This window comes from Hirundo rustica, chromosome 4, assembly GCF_015227805.2.
Source record: "Hirundo rustica isolate bHirRus1 chromosome 4, bHirRus1.pri.v3, whole genome shotgun sequence".
Classification (NCBI taxonomy): domain Eukaryota; kingdom Metazoa; phylum Chordata; class Aves; order Passeriformes; family Hirundinidae; genus Hirundo; species Hirundo rustica.
Genome location: NC_053453.1, coordinates 68,480,810 through 68,508,445, shown reverse-complemented (window position 1 = coordinate 68,508,445; position 27,636 = coordinate 68,480,810). Strand labels below are relative to the sequence as shown.

The 27,636-nt window shown below is 40.2% G+C and overlaps 1 long non-coding RNA gene across 1 annotated transcript in view; it reads left to right on the top strand.

Moving 5' to 3' along the window:
* The window catches only part of LOC120752004 (uncharacterized), a 74,286-nt gene that overhangs the window by 11,560 nt on the left and 35,090 nt on the right, over nucleotides 1–27,636 (top strand). Inside the window, exons 3-4 of the long non-coding RNA XR_005700569.2 lie at nucleotides 12,243–12,344; nucleotides 25,946–26,058. This is a non-coding gene — a long non-coding RNA (uncharacterized LOC120752004). The remainder of the gene's footprint in view (nucleotides 1–12,242; nucleotides 12,345–25,945; nucleotides 26,059–27,636) is intronic.

Sequence of the window (27,636 nt, the reverse complement as noted above, 5' to 3'; positions counted from 1 at the left end):
CATGCACATGTACATTAGAGACATAAAAGATCTCCTAATTAGAGACAGGATCATTTGTGGGACATGTGATTCCAGTTTACAGGAGGAATTGCTGAGAAAAAAACATCTAACCCTAAAGGAATGAATCAAAGAACAAGAGCAGCTGAACTGTCCAGGAAAAGGAGCAAAACAACGGCCACTTTTGCAGGACACAGCAGAGTCTGGGAGAGAGGGAAGAGAGGGGTGAACCTGTGCCAATGCACATAATAAAGTAAGAACTGGGGCTTGTGGGAAGGGAGCCACAAGGGTTTAGTTCAGCAGTGGCTCTGTGTCTGGCTGAGCAGGCTCTCCCCTCCTCAGCAGGGATGCAGGAGGAGGCAGAAGGAAACCACGGGGCAGTGACGGGGCATCGGTGAGGTGGACGAAGCCACAGGCTGTCCTGGAGCTCAGCATGTCTGAAGGAAAATGAAAGCAAAGAGCCAGCGTTTAGGGGTCTCTGGGTTAGCCATCTCCAGTTAGTCACCAAATGTTTGCGTGGAAAGCGCAGCTGTCAAAAGGAAAGTTGGGGTGATCCGTTTGCATTTCCGAGAGAGGAGAAGGAGGAAGATAAGGTTTGAAAGAGGCACCAGGAAGTCAATCTGTCTGAGCGTGACCTGAACGTTACCCCGGTTTTTTGTGCTTCTCTACGCTGTTCTCTAAAGAAAAGCCAATTATATTTCAGAAGAATAGGGGCCTCTCATGTTGTTATTCACCATGTGGCACATGAAACACCAACACTAACTCCGAAACTGTGAGTTAACCTTGTCCTTTCATCACGTATGGTCATCTCATCACTAGGCTGGTGACTGCTCAAAGCTGCCTGAAAATGGTTGAGCCCCAGACAACCAAACTTTTATACATCAGTACAAAAGCAGCAAGGAAGATGAGAAGGAAAACTGATTGTCCCTAGGGACTCAGTGTAGTGGTTTGGGTAGTCCTGCTTAGAAAGTCACTTGTGGCTTTTATAATGAGGAACTTAAGGTTTGAATTTTCAGACTTATTAGCTGTACATTTGTTTGTTTTTTGTTAACTTAATATACTATGTGCCACATTTTCCTTGGGGTATTGAGTCAAGTGATAGATTCATCCAGTTTAGCTCTAAATGCACAGGCTCTCTTTTTCATAAAACTTTGAAGAGATTTGGGTCTCGAATTTCCTGAAGGATTTTATTTTATGCCTGTATATTTTGGTACGGCAGCTAATGTTTTCTGTCCCTTTTCCTTTCTGACAATATGTGCTTCTGGCTAATGTAGAGAGGGAATGTAGTTTTTGTTTGTTCTCTTTCTTGACCCGTGAGAATTAGAGTTGTCTTCTTATATGAGCAGAGAGAGTTAAACCACTTTAGTCTACAAAAGAATCACTGGAAGTTTCCAATCCCCTCGCTCTCTGCTTCAATGGAAAGAAAAACAGGTTTTAAAAAGTCTGAGAAAGATATGGCTATTAAGCTAATCCAGTATACTTCATCTAGCTGCTAAAAACCTTGACTCTTAACAGTGATTAAATATAATTGCATCAGTAAAGGTGGTGTGAAAAAACCCCGGGCTTTCATTAGAAGCTATCTTTAGGAAACCATGATTCCTTGACTTAAAAAATTACACGTAACATCGCTGTTTTATTTTGGGAGTGCTTTGAAGGTTTCTTAAACACAGGGTTATGTAGAAAGAATAAATAAACCCCAGCAGAACAAATACACAATTCTGAAGTATTGTTCTATATTTCAGTGTGTATCTGCAGTGCATGCTATTTATTAAAAAAGAAAATTGAGCATAAAACTGAAAAATTAATGGATAAATATTCAACCATCTTAAAGATCTGATCAAATAGTAAAGATACTTGGAAGAAAAAAAACAAATTAGCAAACCACCACCTATGTGCTGGATAAAATTGTCATAGGATAGAATGGAAGGACTCCTAGTAATTTAAATGAAACTAATTTTTTTTTTTTTTTTTGCTACTCTTCAATTTGGAAGGGAATCTGTTCACTGTTTTAAGAGCTGAAAAACAATGTTGCTAAGCTTTTTCTCTTATTTTCATAAATTTAAAATCTGAGCCGTGTCAGAGCCTTAACACTGCACAATCTTTATAGAGAACTTAAAATTTCTCTAAGTTATGTGATCTGAAAAAGCTCTTTCTAGACAGTCAGATGTTAAAAAATTCAGCAGTTTGGGTATAATGCAGAACACCACATGCTGCTCTCTATCCTTGGGCTGAACTGGATATTTGCACTTTTATGTTTGTTTTGTAGATTATGAAAAATTGTGTAAACTGAAAGGGGAATGTAAAACCTCCTACACTGAAATACTAAAAAATACAAAATAATCTAGCTCTTACATAGCTATGTCACTGCCAATGTTAAATGTTACTGCAAGTATTTATTGCAAGAGACTGAGTTACTGCAAAGACAAAAGTATGACAGTGAGCCTTGTTTGCTTAGAGAAACCATGTACTCCCAGTGTGTTCCAGGAAAATAATCATCCATTTTTTGTGGGTATTCTGGTGAAGTGATAATTCTGAAGCAGAGAATGCTATTGATAATGTTTCCACTGGGATACTCTGTAAAAAATGCATTTAGTTGTTTTCATAAACAGAGTTTAAGCAAAGTCTAAGTCCAGATTGTGACTGGCCCGTGGTGAGATGCTGAATCAAATGCTGATGTGTCTTCTCCACATACTTTCTGCCTTTTAAATGATTAGAGGTACTAAAACTGTAAAAAAAATGTTAATGTTTTAATATTAGGGCATTTAATAAAATATTCAAAACATAGGCATATGTAGGTAGATATGCACTATACAAAAAAAGATAGTCTGGATGATGAAAAATTAGTCCCTTGTGAATTCATTATTTCTATTCTGTTTAATTATTTGCCTCTTATTTTGAGAATCCCAATGTGGAAAAATATTTTTATAATTTGTGTTTGGCATTTTGGCCCTCGTGCAGTTTTGATTCACAAGTTAAAGTCCTGTTTCCATGGAAATCAGCTGAATTTTTGATAAGCTTTGAATTTCTCCCACAAATTAAGGCAACCGGGGAACATCATCTGGGCTGATTCTGTCCTTAATGTCAGCCATAGCATTTTCCCTTTGATTCCACATGAATGGGAGCTGTATTTTGATGATGATTTAAGCCAAAATTCCCAAATGTTACTGCAACAGGTTCTCTTCTGTCAAGGGAGAGTATTTGATAGCATCAAGTTACTTTTTGTGTGACAGCCATCCACGACTTCCTCAGCAGGAGCAGCAGATCTGCCCCACACCATAAACACCAGCAATCAATCGGTGTAGTTTTTCTCTGGTTACTTTCAGAACAGCTGAAACAAAAACAAAAACTAGTTTTTAGGAAGTCCCATTTAAAAAAAAAAAAAAAAAAAAAAAAAAAGCCTGTAATGTAAGTTTGATATATAGCCTGAGAGGAGGGGTTTAGGCTAAACTTATTTTATTAGAATAGGCAGAAGAAGTGACTGGAAGAGGTGGGACGAGAATGCCATCGTTTGCTACTCTGCAAATGTCTGTCCCAGGCCCTCGGAGGGGAGGGTGGCCGTGAAAGCAGACCCTTCCCTGCCCTGGAAATGCCAGGTGATGGACTTGAGCAATATTCACATTCTGAGTGTATTTCTGGCTTTCCTAATCTTTGATCCTGCCATCGAATCCGCGGGGGTGCAAAAATCCACCCACACAGATCCGATGTCAGAATCCTGGCCTTGATTATTTATGGTTTGGTTTGGACAAATTACTGTTCTCTGTGCAATAACCACAGTTAATACCAGAAATACAGGACAATCTAAAACATACATATATACAGTATGTTGGTATGAACATTTATTTTTTTTATAAAGGTCATACCTTTGTTAATCTGTTTTGACTCTTAACTGAAATTCTCATTTCTGAGTCTTGCCCTGTACTGCTTTTCCCCAGGCCTAGATCTATGGCAATTAATTCTCAGAAAAAATGAGTTCATAATGTTTATAATCTGAAAATGAGCCTAGAAGGAAAAGAACATCCAGCTTTATACACCTTGCACTTGGATCCTGATGATTTGTTAAACTGTAGATGGACTGGACTAGTTTTCTGCACTAAAGAGGCAGAAACCCTTTTTAAACTGTCTCTGGGCTCTATTCATGATTCCAACCATCTCAAGTTAGATCATTTTCATCTGCATTTAAACAGAAGATGAATCTCTTAGGAAGAAAACCCCTTTGAACAGGAACAGTAAATTTCACGAAAGAAAACTAAAATCAGAATTTTACAGCAAAATCAGACATACCAGACCCACTGCAGACCTTGGCAATGCCAGCCAGCACCATTCTTTAATTAAGTAAGGAAAACCTTGTGAGTTTTATGTGTTTCCCAAAGTCTTTCTTTCGTTCTTTTCACCTTATTTTTTCCTGAATTTTAGGAAATTTAATTGTAAGTTAATGCTGATATAATTGCTGACATAATGTTGGGGGCTCCTTTTCAGGAGTTTAAATTCCCCGGCATTCAGGTGGTTTTAGAGTCTTTTTTGCCCTCTGCACAGCTCTGTGCCAAACCGAAGGAAGAGACGGAGTCTTCAGGTTTAGATTTTTCAAGGTTGCGTACTTCATTTATTAGTTCTTATCTTACAATTTTCTCAGTCCAACAAGATGTTTGCCGCGGCTTGGACTTCTCACGTCTCCCCCCGAGCTGGGCTGTCCTTATCTTTTATACTAATTGCTACGTATTTCTTTTTTACTATTTCTCGCCAATGCCTATCGCTAGTACTAAAAAGGTCATCTCTACTCTGACCCAATCCTCACTAACTACTTTGTGCCAACGTCACTGCAGAAATGGAGTGAGGGAAGGAGAATGAAGAAGAAAGAGACAACGCCCCAGATTCTCCATCTTGCCCCATTCACCTCAATGCCAAAAATCCCAAACCCCCTGTTTTTTCACCCTGTGATATACTAAACTACTATTTTTCACACTCTTGTGGCCTGCAATGCTTCCTGCAGTGCAAGAAGCCTCTCCCATGGACTGAGATCAAAGCCAGTGTCTCTCTGAGCTCTGGGCTGGGGTTCCAGACCCCCCTGCCCAGGTCCCTGACCCTCCAGGGCAACCAAAGGAATGCCCTGGACTCCAACAACATAATGCTTACAAATAGGTTCCCAGCACTTGAGTATTACTTTAAATTTGGAATTTTTTCTTTTTTTTTTTCCTTATTAGAACTGTATATAAAATATGCTCTCTTCAAAGGTTCATGGGTAGGACGTGGTAGGCCTGGTCATTTCACTTCTTGTGTGTTCTCAGTTGGAAGTCAACTGAAAATCAGCAGAAGCTCCCAGGTGATTCCTGTGCCTGCTTAGAATTGTTCAAAACTCAGTTTTGTTTGAAGTTAAAAATCTGTACCCCATTTTTCAATGAGGTGCCAGCCAGGTGCTCCAAAATCTGTTCCTAATTATTTGATTTTAATCTGATGAGAGAGTGGCATTAGTTTTGATTTTCAAGTTCATCTATGGTTTTGGATCCGAGATGTCAGTGGAGTGTGTGATGGATATGGATTGCAGTCCCAGTCTCAGTGTCTGAAGCAGTTCCTAGAGTCACAGGAAATATTTGTTTCGCACATGTTATTATTGAGGAAAACCCAATGTCAATAAAAGAATTCCAGAATGGGAGAAAACTTTCTAGTAAAAATCAGGTTTGTGTGAGTGGCCTGTCTGAAAATGCTAGAACCTCACAAAGCCCAGCGTACCTGTCTCACCAGAAGTAGTATACTTGCTTTTCACTAAAGAGTGTTTGCAGTTTTCAAAAATTAAATACAGCATTAGCATTTTTCCAGGTTATTAAGTAATGCAGAAGACCTTTTCCAGTTGGGTACAGTTCATATTTCCAAGTCATGGTTGTGTCCGGTGGTTCTTCAAAAAAAAAATGTTCTCAAGCTTTCAGAGTCGCACGTTCCAGAGCTTTGGTTCTCTGCTGTTGGTGTTGGAATGAATTCTTTTCTAAGCCTGAACTAAACCTCTTGAGGGATTCCTCTGTCTCTCTGTTTCCTCCTGATTGAGAGGAATTGTAAGCTAAGGCTGAGGGTCCACTTAAGGCTTTTAGTGACGAGAAGCCAGTCTCACAACAGGGAAGAATTTTACATTTAATATATTTGTACAGTTTTATTTAGGTTTTGGTTGTTTTTTTTTTTTTCCCTGCAGAATTACCAGATTCCGTCGTGGCTTGTATGGATATTATGATTTTTTTATTTTTTTTTTTAAATTGTGAACCAAGGTTTAAAAATCACTGGTCATTCTGGAAATGACAGTGTTGAAGAGCTAATCTAAAAAACTTGGTGATAGCCCTTTCAAAGGTTTTGAAGTGTTCAGCTTTGAGCAGGAGATCCACCTATTAAACTGTCGCAGGCTGGGATGCAAAAGCCCAAACTTAACCACCTTTCAGTCTTTGACCTACTTCATTTTTTAAAAGAAATTGCTATAAATATCTACTTCCCAGTTAAAACAAAGCGATATCTGGTAGTTTCCCACAGTAAAAAATTGTCTGCACATATATATCCATATGGGAAGCATGGGGGATGTGATACAAACAAGAACTGTGTTTCATCTTTCAAGCTACAATTAGATGGTGGCTTTTCAAATCTGCAGATTTTCTGTGTAAATTAATCTTCCAATGTCTTTTGTTGCTGTCTTTCAAGTTCTATCGGCTTCCAGCTAGAAAGCTAATGATAAAGCATCAGAATTGCACCCTTTTAAAAGAAGAAAAGCAGGGTAGGCATCTGTAATAGTAATGTAATGACACCAAATCTGCATGTACAGTTTAGAATTATTTGCCTAAATGCTCGTTCATTGGCACACAGACGTTTTCTTCAGTGCTTTATCTACACATGATGTTCTGCAGCAGTAGTCTGGCATCATTAGACATCTGCCCGCCAGAATTTTAAAGATTTTTCCACAGAGCCATAAAATTGCACCTTCCTTGTTGAATCTAAAATCCAGCCCACCTGTAATAACAGAGCAGTGGAACAGTATGGATCTCTCCTGGATGTCTGCAGTGCAGTGAGCTGGGGTGGCTTGCCTTCACACTGAAACCAAGGTCATGTCCTGAAGTTATGCCTTCCTGTTTAAAATGAATGGCTTGTAAATGTTTATCTCAGCTAGAAGTGAGAATGTGGTCTACGTCTGCGCTCTCCAATTCCCCCTTGGAGAAGCCGTGCAGCGAAACAGCTGCACATCCCTTCACATCCTTCTCTTGCTGTTAAACATGCACATCTCTGGCTTCAGCTCTTTGCCAGGTTTCCCCCTGTTCACAGTTTGGATTCCAGGCTGAAGTTTGAGGTAGTGTTGTCTGGATTTCTAGTGGGTTACATTGTTTTCTTACGCTGTCAGTCCTTCTGCGAGGACTGACAGTCCAATGCACAGCATCGTGCAGTGTAGAGTTTCTTTGGTTCTGCCAATAGGTATTGCAGTGAAGAATGTCTGGAGGCTAGCTGGGGCTACTTCTCTAGAGACAGGGCCAAAGTATACAGTGTGCTGGCTTTCATTTTGCTGTTTTTGGACAGTCAGGGCTGCTTTCCATTTCCTCCGATGTTCCAATATAACCAAGTCACATGTGCTCGGTAATGGAGGCTTCTGAGACCTGGGGCTTCTGTAAAAAGGAAAAGAGCGAAGTAGTATTTATACAGTATAATATTTTGATTCGCTAATGGGCTGTGAGGTGGGTGTTATCATGAACTACTGTGCAGCGAGACAGGTTCCTAAAACACGTATCAGCTTACTCCATCTCCAAATCATTGCAGATAACACAGTGTTTAGTTTCTAATTAGACTTGTGTTGGTGCTAATTCTCGTGAGCAGTGCGAGTGATTGACGTGCTGCATTTCAGTGGCAAGTCGCAGAGCAGCTGAGTGGAGCTCAGCGATGAAGCCAGCATCCAGCTGCTGAGGAAAGCACGCTGCTCCCAGAGACTGATTTGCAGGATGAACACACGCTGATTGGAGAGGCCTTGCTCCGAGGGGAAGGAGGAAAGAAAGGCACACAGTCTTCAATTAGACTAATGATATTCTAGTCCTGAAAGGATTAGGAAAGAAACGTCTAACTGAAAATAAAAGTCCAATGTGTAACGGTTCACGAACCATGTATTTACATTGGATAGGTTTTTGCACCGTTTCTTAGGAGAGGATGGACATTATTCTTTTCCTTTGTCCCAGTCCCCTTTATTTAAAATACAGATGGTTCATCCTAAGTGCTGGTTTCTGTACGTGTAATAAGTGTAACCTTCAAGGCTGAGCCTTGTGAACTGTTTCTGGATGGAACATGCCAGAGCAGTATAGGCATTTTGTGTAACTAAAATGACTTCAGAATCAGTTTTGCCAGCACTTTCCTTTGTGGCCAGCTCAAGTCAATATTTTTAGTAGTGCAGATCCACTGTGGAAATAAAAATAACAATATGGATTTGATATAAACAGTCTCATTGAGCTAGATTGGGTTACTGTAAGGAACATCTCCTAGCTTAAACCCTCTAATCAGGTCCAAATCCCTTCAGTCAGATCGTTAATGTAAAGTTTGGCTTTTTCAAATCATCATCATCACCCTTGCATTCATCACCAACAAAGGCTGTGCCTGTGACTCTTGGATGTCATTCATGTAGCGTTTGATTTTTTTCACAGCCTTTAAAGCCCCTGTGAGGCCAAGCAGGGCTGTTCTCTCCTTTAGGGGCTTTTTGGGCCCCCCCATACATGTGTTAAAGGAGAGGGGCTGGCTAAGGAGTGGCATTTTGTCAGGACAGTCAAGCTGTGGCTTGCTGCAAATCCCATCTGCCCTCTCCACATGCAGCATTAGAGGCCCTTCCTGGAACAAGCTCCTCGGGGATTTACCTGCATAAGGTTGCCAGTACGGGGTCACTGGAAAGGCAGATGGGACACATGATGACAGACTTGGACCAGTTGCATTTGGCAGAGAACAAGCCTATGGAGTAGGATAGTGACTTTATGGCTCAGAATTTCTTTTTTAAGTGATATTACTTGTGGATCTCATCCCCCCAGTACAAATAGCAGTAGTGCCATGCAGGGCTTGGATTTTCAGAATTGCCAGGTGGGCACTGCAGGCTGCAGAGTGTGTTTGTGCAAACCGTGGAGCAGATAAAGGTATTTGCTCCTGTCTATGTGCTTCAGCCTGCCAGAGATACTTTTTTGCAGGCTGTGTAAAGAAAGGTCAGACTTTGCTTTGTCAGTTGACGCTAGGATGAATTAAATTAGACTTGAAAGCCACAACATTATCCCAGGTAATAAAATTTAAGCTTGAAGTAAGAACGAAACATTTGGCTTCTGCTTGAGAAAGGAAGGTGTAGGGCAACTCAGACTTCTCACACTGTTTTGTCTCTCTCAGAAAGTGCAAAAAGAAGGCTCTGAACTTTACGAGAGCTTTATGAAACTCGGTGGGAAAAATCATGAGGCATGAAGGTTCACTTGACCCAATTACGGTCAACATGTTTTAAGTATATGAACTTGTAAAGTGCTGATGCTTTTTAATACTGAGTAAAAATGTTCTGCTACTTCACACAGTGAAGATGAAACTTGTCTTGGACTTCACTGGCAGTGAAACCAGGCTTGCTGCAGATCTGTGTTGCAGATTAGGTCGTTTACTCATATTTCAGTTATGTTTTTTTCCAGTTTCTCTTCCTCCACTGCTCTGTTGAAGTAGTGCAGCTGCCTAGCAGGCCATAGGCATTGAAAAAGCTTGAAGCACTAAAAAGAGAAGTTTGGGGTCCTTTTTCTTAGTCAAACAGTTTTTCATGTACCAAGTACAGTAATTTATGCTGCCCAAGGAAACAGATATCATCTGCTATACTTTAAAATAACACAAAAGCCATTCTGGCTCTCCTTGAAGCCAGTGAGAACATTCCACTTGCTTTCAGTGGGAATTTGCAAGCAACCCACCATACAGTTTCTGTCAGAGCGGGAGAAAGCTGAGAGCCCATAGTATCATGTAAATGTAAAATGAAACAATTTCATACCATGTCATTTGCGCGTTTCAGAGAGCAACTGCCTTGGTTTTGGAGGAAGAGTCCCTTAAACTTATTACTCAGGCACTCACACATCCAGAGAAATCCAGAGAGAGTCCAGAGAAAGAAGTGTGCAACTGCACTCCAGCCTGGTAGTGTTTTGTTTGTGTGTTAGAACCTGGGGAAGGAGTGACCACCTTCTTGTCCTGGATGTTCCCTTCAATCTGCAAGGCAAAGTGTCAGCTGCTGTTTGAGTGTGTAATAATCACCAAGAAATCCTAAAGTCTAGAATACTTGCTTCTGCAAAGCAGAGCTTGAAATGGAAGAACTCCAAGAAAGACATCTCTTTTCCTAAAGAGAGTTTTCCCCTGGCCTTTCCCTGCCACAATCCAGCAGAAGTTTGGCTGCCCCAGAGCCCTGCACTGGGCTGTATGTGAAGGGAAATGATGTGTGGGTAAATGTACCTTCCAGAGACCTGCATCAGCAGCATGGCAGCAAAAAGAAATGTCTCCTGTTCCCTTCACATGGAATCAGCCTTAAAATTCTCCAGAATAACGAGGCATCCCTGCAGCTGTGGAGAGCCTGGGGTCTTGTCAGGCATTCTTGCACTTCTCAAATTATTCTTGTTGCACCTTGATAGAGGTAAGGCTAATTATTAGATCCTTTAGGCTCCCTGCAGTTACTCAGTGCACAGAGTTTACTTTATCTATCATTTTCCACTCTAGTCTTACACTTTACTATAGGGAGATTATATACTTGTAGCTGCTGGCAGAAATTTGCCCACGAGGAAAGGACATGGTTTTGAACTCTGTGGGATGTTACTGATGTGTAAATCATTTCATCTCATCCAGATAGTGGCCGCTCCATCCTTTTTCACGATATACCTTGCCTTAATATTGGAAAACAATGAGTGACTTTGGATGATCAGGTTCAGCAATCTTCAGAGGGACCCAAAATCTTCAGAAATTGCTGTTAGGGAAGATTATATCTTATAAAATCACATTGCCCCAAGTTTTGAAAATCTCAGGCATGCATCAATATTCCTAAGAGACCCGAGCTCAGCAATATTTAATGAAAGAATACTTTTATGGAAAGTACTTTACATGCACAGTAGATGCATTTTAGAATCTATTTGAAATGGATGTGTAGAGCCTTACGTTCACAGAAAGGCAAAAACTTAGCAAACAGAAGCGTTTGAAACTGGGAACACGCGTGTGGGTCTTTTGCTACTGGGTCTGGCTTTTAGTTAGACCTCTGTGCTGTTGTCTGACCTGGGATGAGGTGACACATCAATCTGCCATGCAGTCATCAGGACAGAATGGTGAGGAGAGGCAGAGACCTGGAGAACCAGGGGTTAAAGGAGACTTGGACTCGTGCCTGATATGGCCCATGGCAGTGTCTGATGGAGCTGCCCGGAGTTTTGAAAGATGAGCAGAATCAAGGAAAATACCAAAGAAGGAGAAATTAAGTATACTCTGGGCATTCTGTAACATTTCTGTTCTCACCCAGCTCTATGTGAAGTTGAAATATATGTGTACTTATGTTGATTTATCTTCATGTTAATGTCAGTTAACCAAATCTTCCACGAAGGTAGAACACACATTTTCTTACTGGCCTTGAGAGAAAACAATTCTCTAGTGTTTATCCTGATGAATTTAGAGGAATTTCACAGGGCATTTTCCCAAATTCTCTGCTTGTACGAACTGGCACAGCTTCACTTTACTCAATGCAAGCTTATGCCAGTTTTTGTGGCAGGTGATATGGCCTTGATGACAATTCACTTGTCCCCTGTTCCTGAGTAACCAGGAGATGGAAAGTTTTTGTTAGGTTTGGGTTGTAGCTTTCCTACAACTTGCACACTCCAGGTGAGTTGGCCTAAGCCAGTGAGGTGTTCGTGTATGCAGATGTTTGTACCCAGCTAAAACACGTTTCTGCTTCCACTAAAGAGGGGGAGCAGGAGAAGGGTTGTCAAAGTAGCCACCAAATCAAGCAAAGCTTCAAGAACTGCCAGTAGTCTTGAGGGTGGTTCAGCTCAGGAGGTTCAAAACAATTGCTAAAGGAGCAGTGCAAATATTTTCCATCCTTTCCTGTGAAATGGCATGGTTTGTTTGCTGTTGCTTGTTTACCTGTTCTGCATGGTACGTTGCATTTATCAGTCAAATAAACTGTAGGGGGTAATGGTACTTTAATGATGATATTTTGACTTTTGCTGTGCTTATTGTGTTTTCTGACTAAATTCATACTCAGGTGGCTTTTTCTTCTGCTGTTCCAGCATATCGCAGGCTGCTCCTAAAAAGAAAAAGAAGTTATCTGGTGAAATGAACTCAGAACACACAAAGAGGAGCCACTGGGGACTAATCTGCAAGGTATTCAGGTATTTGCACTTTGATCTCCTACACCAGTAATTGGTTCACACACATGGTATGCTCTGCAGTTCTTGCTCTTGTTAACTCACACAAAGTGGGTGAGAAAATTACATAAATAAACAAGAAGTCATGTGAAAGATGAAAGTTGTTTAGTCAGAATGCCCCCATGAAACTTAAAGATGGAGCCAGGTTCGAAAAGGTAGAGTTGCAGCTCCAAGCTCAAGACATGTTGATGCTGCTGTCCATCACATCTGTTAGCCAGGTCAGATTTTACCGTCTGTCACTGCCCAGAGCACTGATGGCCATCTGAGAAGTGGTGGAGAAAGAGGATCCTTCTCTGACATCCACTGGAGCAGAGTGAAGAGCCCCTCCTCTGCTGATGGGCTAAGGCACTCTGACACTCCCGGTGACCACAGGAATTAGGTCCTGGGCTAGGCCTACAGCGAGGAAGAAATTCATTTTGGTTCCCAAAGATGCCAGAACTCCTGTGTCACTTGCTCAAGGATTTTTGTGAGCTTTAGGTTGTGTATATGCACTGTATTCAGCTGAAAGAAAATGACGCTTTTACAGTTCTTCTCAGTGCAGAAATGAGACTTTCTAGGTGGAAGGCTAGAACAATCTAGAGAAATGTTGTCATTTTCTAGATAATAAGAAAATAAATTTTTGTTTTATGAATACACATAGGAGAAAGTAGCACAGCTCTGTTGAGTCTATGCTCCATGTCTCTGAAGCAGGGGGAACACTTGTGTTACTCCTTTTCCATGCTCTGTGTGAGCAGGTGATGACAGACTTGCCATGGATGTGCAAAATGACAGCTCAAAGGCAGCATGTGATTACATGCATGTTTGTATGGTGATGTAAGTGCAGAGGTTGGCTGTACACAGCTTCGTAGCTGATTAATTGGGGGAAGAAAATGAGCTGCTAATGGGAGTAAAGGTAAGTAAAGGGTGCTTGCAGAGTGCGCCAATATCAAGGTGCATTCAGAGAAAACATTTTATTTGTACAGTTATTGCAGTCCTAGGTTATCTCATTGCAATGATCAAGCTGTTAGAATTAACTACTGTTCATAATTAAATATTTTAAACAAACTCACAAATGCAGAGGTATCTCCTGAGGGTATATATTTAATGGTTGATATCACTGATGTGAAAAATCAGTCTTGAATGTTATATATATGTGACTGTCTGAAAAGCAGATGCAAGTAAACAGCAAAGTCACTGTGGGTATTATTTTAATTCCTGAACTACACACTCTTATCAGCTTTCAGATACTTACTCACGTTGGTATTTTTATGTGTGTGCATTCCCGTGGTTTTGGCAGTGTGTTCACAGACACTGTGGATGTACTCATTCAGATTCTGCTACAAAACTGCTTCTGGGACTTCATGCAGTTTGCTTCATCTGAGAGAACCTCAGATAACTTACATGGAAATTTGATTGTAAATCCCATAGTACCAGGTTTTGCTGCACACAACGCAGGTGTGGCACGTGGGACCAGTGAATGATGGTATAGTATTTAGTATTATTAGTACTTTTCTTTCAGTATTTTATCCGTTTTTTATTTCTTAATGCTTTTTGCAAACATTTCATGTTTCTAACACTAGCCTGATACACTATTTTCTCAACAAATTACAGGTACAACAAAGCTATTTACAAGTGTTCCTGTGTTTGAGAGATACAGCTTTTAATTTGGTTCTGTTTCCACAGAAGGAGTGCTTCCATTTCACATATTTTGTGTCATTTTGGGACCTGAGAAACTTGCAACCAGTATTTTATCACAGTCACTATTTCTGGAAGATGATAGCACTTTAAAAGGAACTTTTCCTCATTATAAAATTTTGCAAAACTTTCAAAACTCTGCTCCTTCTCATTTCAAAACACCCTACACTGAGCACAGGAAGAATTAGTATCATATAACTAATAATTAATAGAGAATGTGATGTTTGCTGGGTCTGGTAACCGAGGCAATGGTTCCAGACAGTGCAAGGGGAATCGGTTCTGTGTTTGGAGCTTTGGTTCTGCACTGAGTGGTGACCATGACGTCAGGGTGCTGTTGAGAAAGTTTGGATGCCTTTATTTCAAAACTATGGCTTTGCACCTACTACACAGCTCAAACATGAGCAGTTCCTGATGCAAAATGAAGACTAGGGAGGAGTGGTTAGGTGAATGTCAGCTGTAAAATCTAAATGCAATGATGGCACCGAGGAGAGAAAATAGAATATAAGGGCAGCCTTAATTTTTAAAGTCCCTGAACTTATGATCTAAGTTTGGTTTCTTTGATAATGTTCAAAAGCATGATGTGTTGAGGGTTTTTTCCCCCCCTTTTTATTTTTTTTTTCTGAATGCAGGGCATTCATTGCACCTAAGTAGCATTTATTGAACAGTAATGTGGGGAGGGAAGAGAGTTTCAGGCATGAATTAAGTCTGAGTTACAGTGACTCATAACTGACAACAAAACACCCAAGAAGAGACGTGAGACAGGATGAGATGAAATGAGACAAGCCATGAAAGAAGGGACAGATTTATGACTTATTGGCCTACAGATGGGATGAGAAGATATGAGTGGAGAATGAGATCATCAGGCAGAAGTGTGCTAGGGGAAAAGGAGGGGGTTCACAGGACACATCCCAGAAGCCTCCTGTGCATGGTGGGAGGATTGATTTTAGCCATGGGAAAATCAGTGTTCAAAATGATACAAGGATGGGTTAGAGCCCAAACCTCAGAGGAGCTAGATTTTTCTCTCCCTACACTTAGAAAAACAAAGACACAACAGTTAGGATGACCCTGAGCCCGCAACAGTACATGCAGACCACACACTCCAAGGGTAGAAACACCTAGTAAAATCATATCAGCCTGCTTTCAGTGTTGGTAATGCAGGCCTCTTTCCAGCAGTTTGAGAAAACTGCTGTACTGCTTAGCATAAAGACAGGAGGCACATTTTTTTTGCCTTCAATCTAAACAGCTCAACAGTTTTCTTAAAACATTAAGATTTGCTTTTCATCCCTGAAACTGAAAGCGTGTTTCTAAGTAACTGCATCCTTCATGCTAGGCTGCAGCCGAGGCACTGTCTATGGATTATAATTGGTGGAATTGATTGCCAAGTGTGTTTGGGTGAATTTCCAATTGGCAAATTTGTAATCCATTTCAAGATTCAGTATCTTAAAATTCTCACCTAAAAGATGAAAATAAGACTTTGGCTGCTCACAAAGGCCTTTACAAATCTGTGAAGTTGCTGTGTTACTGTAGCCATGGCCCCTACCCCTTTTCTAGTTTTGTTCTTGTGTCTGCAGAGAGATGAGGAGAATCTGTTTGGAGAAATGCACTGAATTCTGCACTTTAGCTGAATCTGTAGAATCAGTTGGCAGCTTCTTGAAAAAGACTTTTCTGGTGGAATTTCTTCTTGCATCTGATTCTGATAGCAGTGGGGAAGAGGGAAATGTGTGTTTCTCACAGATTCAATCATTTTTGCTCCTTGATTTAGCTAAGGACTCATCTTTGCATGTGGAATAGGTTGAATTAAAAGTTATTAAACTTGGTAATGGGTCGGTAGAACTTGAGGTGATCAGTAGAGCAGTTTTGATTTGGCTGGATGCATGAAATTTAATGGAATATAAAAGTGAACTGCATTAAAAGTCCATAAAACCTCTATTATTCCTTAACTACATCTGGAGCTATTTAGTTTTGGGTGAGACTGAAAAAAATGGGGTAACTTTTTCTTTAGAACGGTAAAGTTAAAAAATTGTGAAACTTTTTTTGCTCTGTTTGAGCCAGTGGGCCGAAACTGGATTTGGTTAAGCCTCAGTGCATAATACTGTGCATTTTGTTTAATTATTGCTGATCATTTGCTCCACAGCAGTATGCATGGAGTCAGGGTTCCCTTCAGGAGGGGCTGGAACTTCTGAGCTTAGTGCTGGGACGCATCCTGCAGCAGGAGGACTGTCCAGCTGCTCACACTGGCACCTGTCCTCAGCCCTGTCCGATCCCAAATGCCTAAGGAAGTGTGTAAGGACAAGGAAATTGTAGATCATATTTCTGCTAAGTGATCTCTTGGTGCTCCCCCACCCCAGAGAAACATGCAGCCAGGCATAGTTTCTTTCTCATTAGCAACTGAAGTGGATTTCTGTTCTGTAAACTTGCCCGACCTCTCTCGGAGCCTTGCAGCCTCCCTCTCAAGGAGTCCTGCAGCATAACACACCTGTTGTGAAGAGCCACTTTGGTTTTTTTTTTTGTTTGTTTTGAAACCACCTTCTGCTAGTTGCAGATGAAAGGATCCCTTATAGAGTCTGACAGTGAAACTAGAAAAAGGCTCTATAAGATGGTATTTTTGAAATGTAATTCGTGTTTAGGCATTAGGTTAGTGTGGTGGATATAGCACAGTTCAGTAATCCAGGACCAGGTTGCCTTGTGAGTGAGGTAATTATAACCTAAAAGGGGTCTGTGCTTCAAGAGAAGTTAAGTCTTAGCAGCTGTATCAGTTTTAAACATGGGCATATTTGGTAATGGCAGAAAAACTCCTGATGGGTTCCAATTAACGAATAATTTGAGCATGCATTTGAGTCCTCTGTGCCTTTCAGACTGAGTTGTGCTGGGGTGCTGAGTCTGGGTGTTACTCTGGAGGTACCTCTCTCTTTGTAAAATTTAATCCTGATGTAACACTTAGGGTGGGGTGTTTTTTTGTTTGCTGGATAAACACCATATGCTTTTGACTTTGCTGTGTTGGATAGTGTTATTTTTGTGTAGAGCCCTGATGCTAATTGGGAGCTTGTTGAGATCAACGTGTTCTGGGATGTTACTGCTTGCCAGTGATAAGAGGGATGAATGGCAGAGAGAAGTGATGGGAAGGGAGAGGTAAAGGTGCATGAGGAACCCTGAAATCAATCTAAAGAAGATGGGAAGAACATGGATCATCAGTCTGTTCCATATTGAGACACAAGATCTCTTTGGGATGGGCTAATAAATACTTCAGTAACTTCAGCTGCCTGAGCACTGTGTCTGCAGACATGATTTCTCCTTCTAGCACCTTCTGTGAAATAAGAACGCAGGAAGAGCTTCAAATGGAAAACAATGGAAAGAGAAGAGTATTAAAATTATAATTTGCTAACCAGGTTTTGTAGACTAATAAGAATATTCCCGCAAAACCAAATGACTAGCCAAACAAACATAAAAAATCATAGTAATTGAGAAACTGATTTTAGCAAAATTGCGGTAAGGTCTTGATGTCTGTGAGAATTTTTCCTTACTAGAATGCATTTTGAGAAGGTTTCTTAATGCAAATGGACTTTGCAAATCTTAGGCCACTGAAACTGAGCTGTCTTAAAAGTTAAACCTTTTCTTTTGGCAAAATATAATAAATATAATGCATTACATAGCATTACATTATGTTACATAACAGTGGTATTTCTAAATGAGTAGAGTTCCAGGTTAAAATTCAAGACAAGCTGTGTATAATAAAATATTTGATCCATTTATATCCTAAATTCCTTAGGAAAAGATAAAGCTTGGGAGAAGACAAAATACCTTTTTTTTTTATATGACATCATGGGGTACAGATTAAGGTCACAATGTCAAAAATTCTGAAGATATTTAGAGTGCAGGACAAAAGACTGGACTTTGAGAAATGCTTCGTTGTATTGGCCCAGAGCTATTCCAAAGATCTGATCATAAGAATTGGAGCAGGAACAGGTTGATGCTGTGCTCACTTGAAAACCTGTCACCAGTGGTGTCACTAGCAGTGGAAAACAGAGAAGCTGTTTTGAAAATCTGTTTCACTGCAGGAATTAAACGTGGATGCTGACATTTAACCCAGTGTCTAAGCAAAACATCTTTCTGGGTTTTTGTAAGTATTCTTGATAGACAGAGGGTAAAGGGGAAGGAAACAGAATGACTGAAAAGTCATCCTTACAATGGAGAGGAACAAGGGCAGCAGGATAGCGGGTGTAGGAAGAAAATGACATGGACAGGACATTGATGGCAGTGAAAGAGGCAACCCATCAAAAGCCATGTCAAAAGTAGCTGGAGATACTGGAAGCAGTAAAAAAATGGGAATTATTTTTCCCACAGGTGTCAATAGATTGAGAAAATGGTACTGCCCGTCATCACAGGAAACCATAAACCTCAGCACTGTGGGACAGGAGTGGCCAGCAGTGACCAGCTTTGCTGCTTTAGGAACATCCCCATTAGCTGTATTTTTCAGATAAGGTAAGAAATCAGTTACTATCTGAATTGAATTGGGAAAATACTGGTTTTAATCAAACTGAATGCAGCCTATGCAAAAAGACTGAATATAAACTTCTAAAATCAGTGACTTTATACATTTTCCAGAGGCCATAAATGTCAAGTGTACACCCATTTTTCAGACTGATACAGTACAAGTGTCTTAACACAGAATACTGAAGTAATTCTGTCTGTTCATTTTCTTTCTTGAAGCTGTTTGCTGCATTTCAGACAGGTTAAAATGGAGTGTTTTTCTGACTCTTGGGACTGACATTCAGCTTGCCTATTATGTCTTATTAAAGGCTCTGTCAGGTTTGAAAATCAGAAATGTTCAAATAAAAACAGTGTCTGGAGAGAGAGGCACAATATGCTTGCTTTTTCCAGCCTATTAATAAGTGAGGGGTGGGAGGTAAAGCAGGGTTCACTACAGGACTGGGGGCTACTTTAGTCCTTCCTTTAACCGAAAAGAGGAAAAAATGTTTATTTGTTAGGGAACAGCCTGTGTTTGTATGCACTCAAAATCCTGACTGATTTGCTGATGTTAATGACAGACACTGCGTGCATTTAATGTCCTTGGACGAGAATTTGCAGTAATTCTGTTTCCCTTTGTGGAGATAATTAAGGCACACAACAGCTGTCTGGCAAACATTAGAGCTCTACTACCTGGTCCCAGGGGAGGAGAGGCAAGGCAGGAGTGATTTGACCAAGTGATTGGCAGCACTGGGGTGAGAATCAACCCTTAACCAAGCCCTGCAGCGAGGGTGAGCTCATAGTGTTGTGCTTACAACATCTACAGTTGCTACACAAATCATGGAATTGTTTAGGTTGGAAATGACCTCTAGGATCATCGAGTCCAACCATCAAATGCAGAGGAGGAAGTAGTTTTGTGTGTAGGGACAGAAGATACAGCTGTGCTGAATGCTCTGCAAATACATAGTAAGAGGAATCCTCGTCAGGACACTGCTCATAGATAGATTTGTCTATCTAAACAATGAGGAATCTCCTGTAAATTTCTTTTTAATAGTAAGTCAAGGTAAGCTCTTCCCCAACTGAGCAAAGATTTAGACACGTGTCTTTTCTTCCCAAATCAAAACTGCGTATTAGTTAAAGGGGACACCTTTTAATTAAATTCTCAAGAAGTGGTGTGTATTGTATTATTTCCCAGAATTATTTCGCTCAGGGGCACAAGCTTTCCCTAAGCCTCCTGGTTTGTGCAGTATCCTCCTTATCTATAAATAAACAATATATGACCTTTGTACTCTAGAAGCCTAGTAAAGACCCTGGCAGGACATCACAGAACCTCTTAATATAACTTTCAGCTATTTGTGGGAGCCTGCCTCCGTGTCACTGAGAAACAGAGTTGGAGGTGACAGTTCAGATTTTGCCTCCTCCTTCCGGAAGCCATTTCAGTCATGCAGCCAGTTGTGTATCTTACTGTGCATTTATAGCTTAAGGAGTCATTTCCACTTGGAAATAGTCCTGGGCACAGCGAAGGTGGACATAGAGTGCAGGCAAAGGTACAGCTCTGTTACTGCTTTAAGGTACTGAGACTAAATGTATGTTTACCAGGTTTCTGTTTCAGTGAAAATTGCAATAATAAATGTGATTATGTACAGTTCGGTAAAGATGCAATTTAGAATGTTGAAATATTTATGTTAGCTCTCAAATGCCGCCTTAAGTAGGTGTTATATTAAAATTGCATATTAAAACAAAATACAGATTTCTCTTCCCTACTTAATGTCAGTTACTTCATTTCAATTACTGAAAATATTTTGCAGTTGTTTTTAGTTTCCTGGTTTTCTCTGCTTACATAAATAAACTTACAAGTTTAATGAACTTATGCTTAGATCCTTCAATATTTAAACTTCTATCTGCTTTGATAATTAAAATAAGGAGCAAAATAAAATTTAAAAGTGTAGAATGCAGGCATAGAGTTTCCACATGGCCAGAACATTTTCAGATGTTCGTAAATGTCACCCTGTTCTGATGTGTCATATTAATATTTGAAGCAAGTATGTGTTCAACTATAGGAAAGCTTTCTTAGGTCTTTTTTTGGGGGTGTGTCAGACCTACAGTAAGCTGTTTAGCCTGAGGGCTCCTCCAGTGACCCTTGCTGAAACAGTATTTGTTGGAGTGCATGTGGCAAAGCAGCCACTTGATGCCAAGTGTCTGAAAAATGCAGCAATATTTCAGCTGAAAGCAGTGTATTCCACTAGCAAAGGTGGTGATCTCTTTGTAAAATGAAATTCTGTGTATTTTAGACAGAAGTTGTGATTTTCGAGGTTACACCTGCATTAGTGGTATGTATTAGTTTGTATACTGTTTAGTTTACATATTTCACCTACATCCTTGTAGCCAGGTGCGGAGCTGTTTGTGTCCAGTGTCTACTCTGAAGATATTTTTATCAACAATTACAAAAAGGAAACTGAAACTAAAGACTTCCCCATAGACTTTGTGGACCGTCCACTGTTTTGTTGTTGAATTAATGAATGTTCAGTGCAAAATTACAAATGGAAAATGAGCGGCCATTGAAAGGGAAAATCAGATGTGTTTTATGGGTCTTTTGTTTTTCTTGCTTCCTTGTGATTGCACAAACACTCTGTTTTAGGGAGAGTGACAGAAAATCCTAAGGGCAGCTGTCAGAACCAGGACAGAGATTTGGTTTAGTCACTGGTCTCTGTGCAAGTGGAATTCTCTTTCCATCCTTCCCTGCTGCTGGACCTAAAAATGGATTTTGGAGTACCAGAGCTTGTGGTCCCAGTTATGTGGGTATATGTTGTGACAATTAGTAGTGCCAGTGGAACTCAGGGTTGATAAATGCTACTATTATTTCACAATTAGGTATTAAATGTTACCTGTATTACCCTCTCAGGACAACACACTGCACTTCAGGAAAGAAACACATAACATGACTTGAAGAAAATGAGAAATGTCTAAACAGAATGTCTCCAGGATAATCAAGAGAGAGATTAAACTGGAATTCAGATGAAGTCTTTTGTAGGTAAATACCCTAGTGAGGGAGAGCCAAAGGGGAGTGCTTAGCTTGCACTTTTTCCCCCAGTAAAATCTGGGAAGTAAAATTTCAAATGTCATGTAAATATTGAACCCTGTTTTGGTTTGCTTTTAGTTTATTGGAAAATAATAAATTATATAATAATAATAATAATAATAATAATAATAATAATAATAATTCCAGTGGATTTTTTTTTTTTTTTTTTGTCCTGCTGTTGTTGGACAGGTGTTCTTTCAGCAGTGTCAAACTGGTTGACTTATGATAGGAAAGAGTGCTGTGAAATAGTGATAAATAAACAAACCAGAAAGGTTTTCTATGTGTTTGTTCCCCATGAACTTTTTACTGTGCTGAGACTCTCAGTGATTATTTATAATTGTATGGAAACTGTGTCTGTCTGCACGAATATGAGAAGACACGCTTGGTTTAGTTGTGCATATGAAGAGAAGGAACTGCATAAAATATTTTTCATTCCTCTTGTTAATTCTTGATTGAAATCCATTGAGCATTGTTATTCTTTTGCTGGTAATGCACAGACAAAAGAGCAGACTGTCACCAAAGACAGTTCCTTAATTCATATTTCAGAGGATAAAAACGAGAAACATGTTATTTATTTTATGGATATGTACGTGCATATTTAAATGTACATCAGTTATAATGGGCCAAGGAAGGCGTAAAGGAATCCTTAGTGCACAGATGGAATGGGAAGGAGAGAACCAGAACGGAGCTGGCTTTGAGATTTGAGGCAAAAGAAGGCATTTCATGTGCAAAGGATCAGGCTTCTATTGGATTCCCAGTACTAGGGGCATAAAACTTTAATTTGCTTATAGAAGCAGAGCAGTTTGAAGTGATAGGTTTGACAGTGGAAGCTGAATATTGGTTTTCTTTTTAATTTATTATTTATAATTTAAGAAGTTGTTGATTTATTATGTTTTATTTTACCTTGTCTTTAAAACAGCTAGTTATTATTTAAAATAACAGAGTAAGGTTTAGAATGTGGATTTACATAAATACATATATATCCATTGTAGAAGAAAAATCTGTGAAACAAAGAAAATATATTTAGATCTGTACCATTTGACATTATGTGTTTAAGAAGATTTGGGAGCCTAATTTGTACTGACGACAATAAAAATAATTTTGGTGAGGGAAATGTTATGACCCATCCCTGAAGGCCAAGTAGCCAAGGTTCTTGTTAATAGATCCCATGTGGTGAGTTAGAGTGAAATGACACTGTGTTTTACAGAATGGAGAAATAGACAGCAGGTTTGTTTTAGAACCATTTGGTTACAATGGAAAGGAGGTGTGTACTTGTTTTGGTTCGTATCTACTGAAAAGCAGCAATATAAAAGTATAAAGATATCACTTAAGAAAACATATAAGGAAAAGAAAGAAAGAAGAAGAAAGGATAAGAGTAGATGGTGGAGATGTATCACCACCCATGGATCCAGTGACAAGAGTTGATTTCAGTGCAATTTCAGTGTCTGTTGGTTGGGGTGACGGTCTCAGTCTGGATCCATGAAACACGAAGTGCAGTGGGTTCAGTGTCCGGCTGGGAATTCTCAGGTACCTCCCCTGGGGACGTGGGAAGTGTTACACTACCTGATACAACACTGTGGATCATGAACAGTTCCCTGGTGGAAGGCTCTAAAATAAGTCTGGGGGCATTTCAGGGCTCTGAGACGTGACCCTGCCTCTCAGGTCGGTGCAGTTGAGCCGGTTATGCCCCCCATCAGAAGGGATGGAAACTCTGAGGCCTCCGTGTGAATGTCTTGCCCAGGGTCGGGTGGAGTTTTACACCTGAGCCCTTGTGTAAGGGAGGACATTGCCGTGATCAAAAGCACCGTTCCACCTCGCAGATCTGCTTCTTATCTACCTTTTCCCTTATCTGGCTCAAAACCAGCTTGTTGCTAAACGAAGGTAGGTTTCTCATGGTCACCTTCCCGTGGTGGGTGCTCACCTCCTCTGCCCCTGGGCCCTGCTTCTGCAGACCAGGAGTTTCCCCACCACACACCCAAAAGTTCTCCCTGCTCTGGCTGGGGGGCTCAGCAAAGCACCTGCTGCTTTGGCAAATGGCCCATCGTTTGAGTCATTAACCCTTACCGTTTCAGCCTCTCACATGAAAGAATGTCTCTGAAGCAGTTCCTAGAAAATGTCATTAGCAAGATTAAAGACTACTCCTCCCTTAAAGATTCAATCACAGTAAAGCACCCTGTGGAGTGTTCTGCTCTTCATAGCCAGACCATGGGTGCCACCACAAGTGCTCCAGCCCAGGCAAGGGTTCTCCTCATGTCCCAGTGCATGGGGCAAGGCTGCTTAGGCACACAGACATCCTGGGCTCTGACTCTTCACTCACCTGTGCATTCTCTGGGCAGTGACAAGGGTGGTGCCTGGTCAGTGCCTGTGGTCACGGGTGCTCATCACGAGTTATACCTGAGAACCTTTCCTCCTGGTTTGCCCTCTTTGGGGCAAACTTGGGGGATAGAATCAGGTGAATTTTGAATGGTTTTGTATATATTAAGCTGCATCAGAACAATTTTTTTTCTGGTGTTTTGGTGAGTGCTTGCCCTAGCTTGCCCTAGGACTATTTTATTAATACCACTTTATGTCATTAGAAATTCAGGAATATAAGAAATGTTATAATTTTTTGCCATACAGTTACAGAACCATGGAATCCTTTAGGCTGGAAAAGACTTCTCATACCAAGTCCAACCCTTAACCAAGCACTGCCAAGGTGACCACTAAAACATGTCCCCACCTACACACCTTTTAAATCCCTCCAGGGATGGTGACTCCACCACTACCCCAAGCAGAATGTTCCAATGCTCGACATGAAGAAATGAAAAATTTCTTCTTTCCATGAAGAAATTTTTTCTGTTATCCAACCTAAACCTCCCCTGGCACAACTTTGATGCTGTTTCTTTTTGTCCTGTCACTTTTTACTTGAGAGAACATACTGACCCCTACCTGGCTACTAGCATGCCCCATGGAAACTCCTTTAATCCTTACAGAATAATGAACTTCACCTTGGGCAAGGTGAAAGAACATGTGAATAATGCAGCAGCTGCTGCAGGCTGACAATAAGTTAAAAAGCTGGTACTTGCTTACCAAAATGGAAGCCCATCTCATCTTGGAATCAGTACATTGGGGAGTTTCAGAAGCGGCAAAGCACAATTCAGATTCCATTATGGATGTGCTTTCCTTCTTAATTAAAAGTTATTTTGCCAGTGACAATTTCCAGGTTGGGTACTTGTGATACAAGACCAGAAGATGATAGAAAAGACCATGATTATAATGCGTCCTGCTTAATAAGAGCAGTCATGGTCACTTGAAGGTAAAACTACCTTCTCAGCAACCTTCTTGCAGAGGAAGATGGTGTGTTGGTGTGTTCTTACTTCCGTTTCCAGGATGCTTGCAGTAATTCCAGATACAGCAAACATTATTGCATCCAAAATGGGATTTTACAGCTAAATTATATAATCTCAAATGCTCTGAAAAACTCTGTTAGGACCTTTTAACAGTCCTGAGGGGAAATTTGGGATTGTTCCCAGATAACAAAGCATAGTGTAACAGGTGGATGATTTTTTTTCCCCACCAGTTAGTCTCTTGCATTCAATGCAAAAGGATTTTTTTTTGCATCACATAATCTTATGGCAGCTTAGAAAGCTCCAAGGTGTAAGTTACACAACTGCTGCAGAGCCCACCAGAATATTGTTTTCTGTCTCTGACATTGCCATGCAGTGTCAGAGATTCATTATTCCAGTATCAGCTCATATGGACTCTGTTTTGATTTCAGTAAAAATAGTGATCAGGTTATTAATGTATAAAATCATTTAAAATTGTATAAAATCAAGGCCATGGAGCTAAATGAGATGGGTGCTTTGGGTTGCTGCATTGCATTCTGACAAGGTTCAGCTACAAAAAGCTGAAGATTTTTGCTTTAGTAACATATTGCAGTCAATATGAAGGTGCGTGAGCCATGCTGTTCATAAATACAAGTGTGGCATTTTTTCATAAGTTTTTTAAGTAGTGACAGGGAAAATCTTGAGAATCATAAATAAAAAAAATCAATTTTTTTTAAGCAATAATCATATTTTGAACAGCATGCTACTAAAACCAGGCTCCAGACTTACTCTTGGACACCAGCTGAACAGCAAGTGTTACCAGTTAGAAGATTTCATAGATGAGACCTTATTTTGAAGTTGCCTTCACTTAGGTCCATCATGTGTGGAATCATTTGGTACTGGGTTCTGATGAGCGGGGTGCTGTCTTTAACAGCTCACTGAGATTTTCAAATACATCAGTACTGAAGTTGGACAAGTGCTTGTGTTCCTTGAGGCATGGAGAATAAAAGTAATTCTGAACAATATTCTGTTCTTTATTTCAGTTGCGCCGATGACACTCAAATCAGAAACTGCTAACCATTGGCTGCTCCAGGTATGATGTCAAAGCCAACAAGGGAGACTTGATGTAGTATGACTCAAAACCAGAAGGATTTTGGTAAGTCACATAACGTGCATTAAGAAGTTGAGGAAGTGATCATTTGTGGTAACAGATATATTTTTTTCTGCTCTTTGTACCTAAAATGTACTTTCAAGAAACATTGCTAAAAAGCACAGTAGACTGTTCACATTTTGGAAAGTGTTTCTTCCTTCAGAGGCCTAGAAGACCAAACCTCCATACAAGGAAGGCTTAGAACGTCCTGCCACAGCCTAAACTTGTGGAAAACTCCACAGTGCCTCAGCGTGGCATACTGGGTTTGGTCAAGTATAAACACAGTGCTCTTCCTATCTGTGCAACTTCCACCTTCTTTTAGAGTTATTAATTCACCTGTTTCAGTTAGAACATCTTTCTTGATGAGCCTGCATTACCTCAGGATGTCAAGGGGAATATTCTCATGTTCAAACATTGAGGAATATCATCTGCTTGAGGAGTTTTTCATTGTTTTCCAAAATATGTATTGATTGCAGCAGAATTTAAATAAAACAAGTCCCAAAACAAAACATAACTCTTGTGTATTCACTAGCAAATATGATTTATGGGGTTTTAATCTTTTTCTTGAATCCTTGACAGCTTGGTTTTTAAAGTGGTAACCATATAGCTGTTAGCTCTATAGTTCATACTATTAGTTCTTAAATGTATTGATGCTATCATTCTGCATGTTTGGTTCTTTTATACCTAGAGGACTCTTTAGTGGTGCTAATACAGCTAACAAAATTTCTTGACATTATTAAAGCCTACTAACGTGTTTGCTTAGGGTTGAGAAGTCATGCATTTTCCCTTCCCACCAGCAGCAGTCAGCTCTGATGTGTATTTTTGCTTCCTTACATTAATACACGTGTGTTACAAAGTATCAGTGCAGGTGATTTTAAAAAAAGGCTGCATAGCTCTTTGATGTCACTGGAAAATAAATACAGCAAGTGTAAATGAACCCTACACCATTTAGGTGTAGATATCACCTAAAGGTAAATTGCATAGGTGTCTAAAAGACAATTTCTGGAGAGAAAATTATCTTATGTTGTCATGTGTTCCTGTCCCGTTTTTATTAATGTCCCAGATTTGAGAAACAACTGAAACAGAAGCTGTGTCCTTACTGTGATACCTGGGTGTGGGACAGAGCACACCCTTTTTGAAGAAGTAACTCATATAAATTCTTATTTTTTCACTCACAGAACTCTTGTATATACTTCCCATGCCCATTTTTCACCCAAGGGTCTATCATCTTCTATTCAAGAACTGCTGTTCTGTATCCCAGTTTGGCCCAAGTAATAAGTAGATACTAATGACACTCCCTCAATCATTGTATCTTGCTGCTGACATCTACATAAGGAACAGATGATGTCCTGCACCACTGTCAAGGCATGGAAGAGTCTTCCTTCACTTCCTGGCCTTCCTGATGTTGTTCCAGTGAAACTGTTCCGGTTCTAGTTGACACTGTATGTCCTCTGGACTGGTATGTACATGCTGTTCCCTGCCTGTGTGTGTTTAATTAGAGCCATGGAAGACATCTTCTGCACCTCAAAATAACTCTTCTTGGCACTACAGCTGGAGGAACAGGCATCCACCAAAATGTGGGCT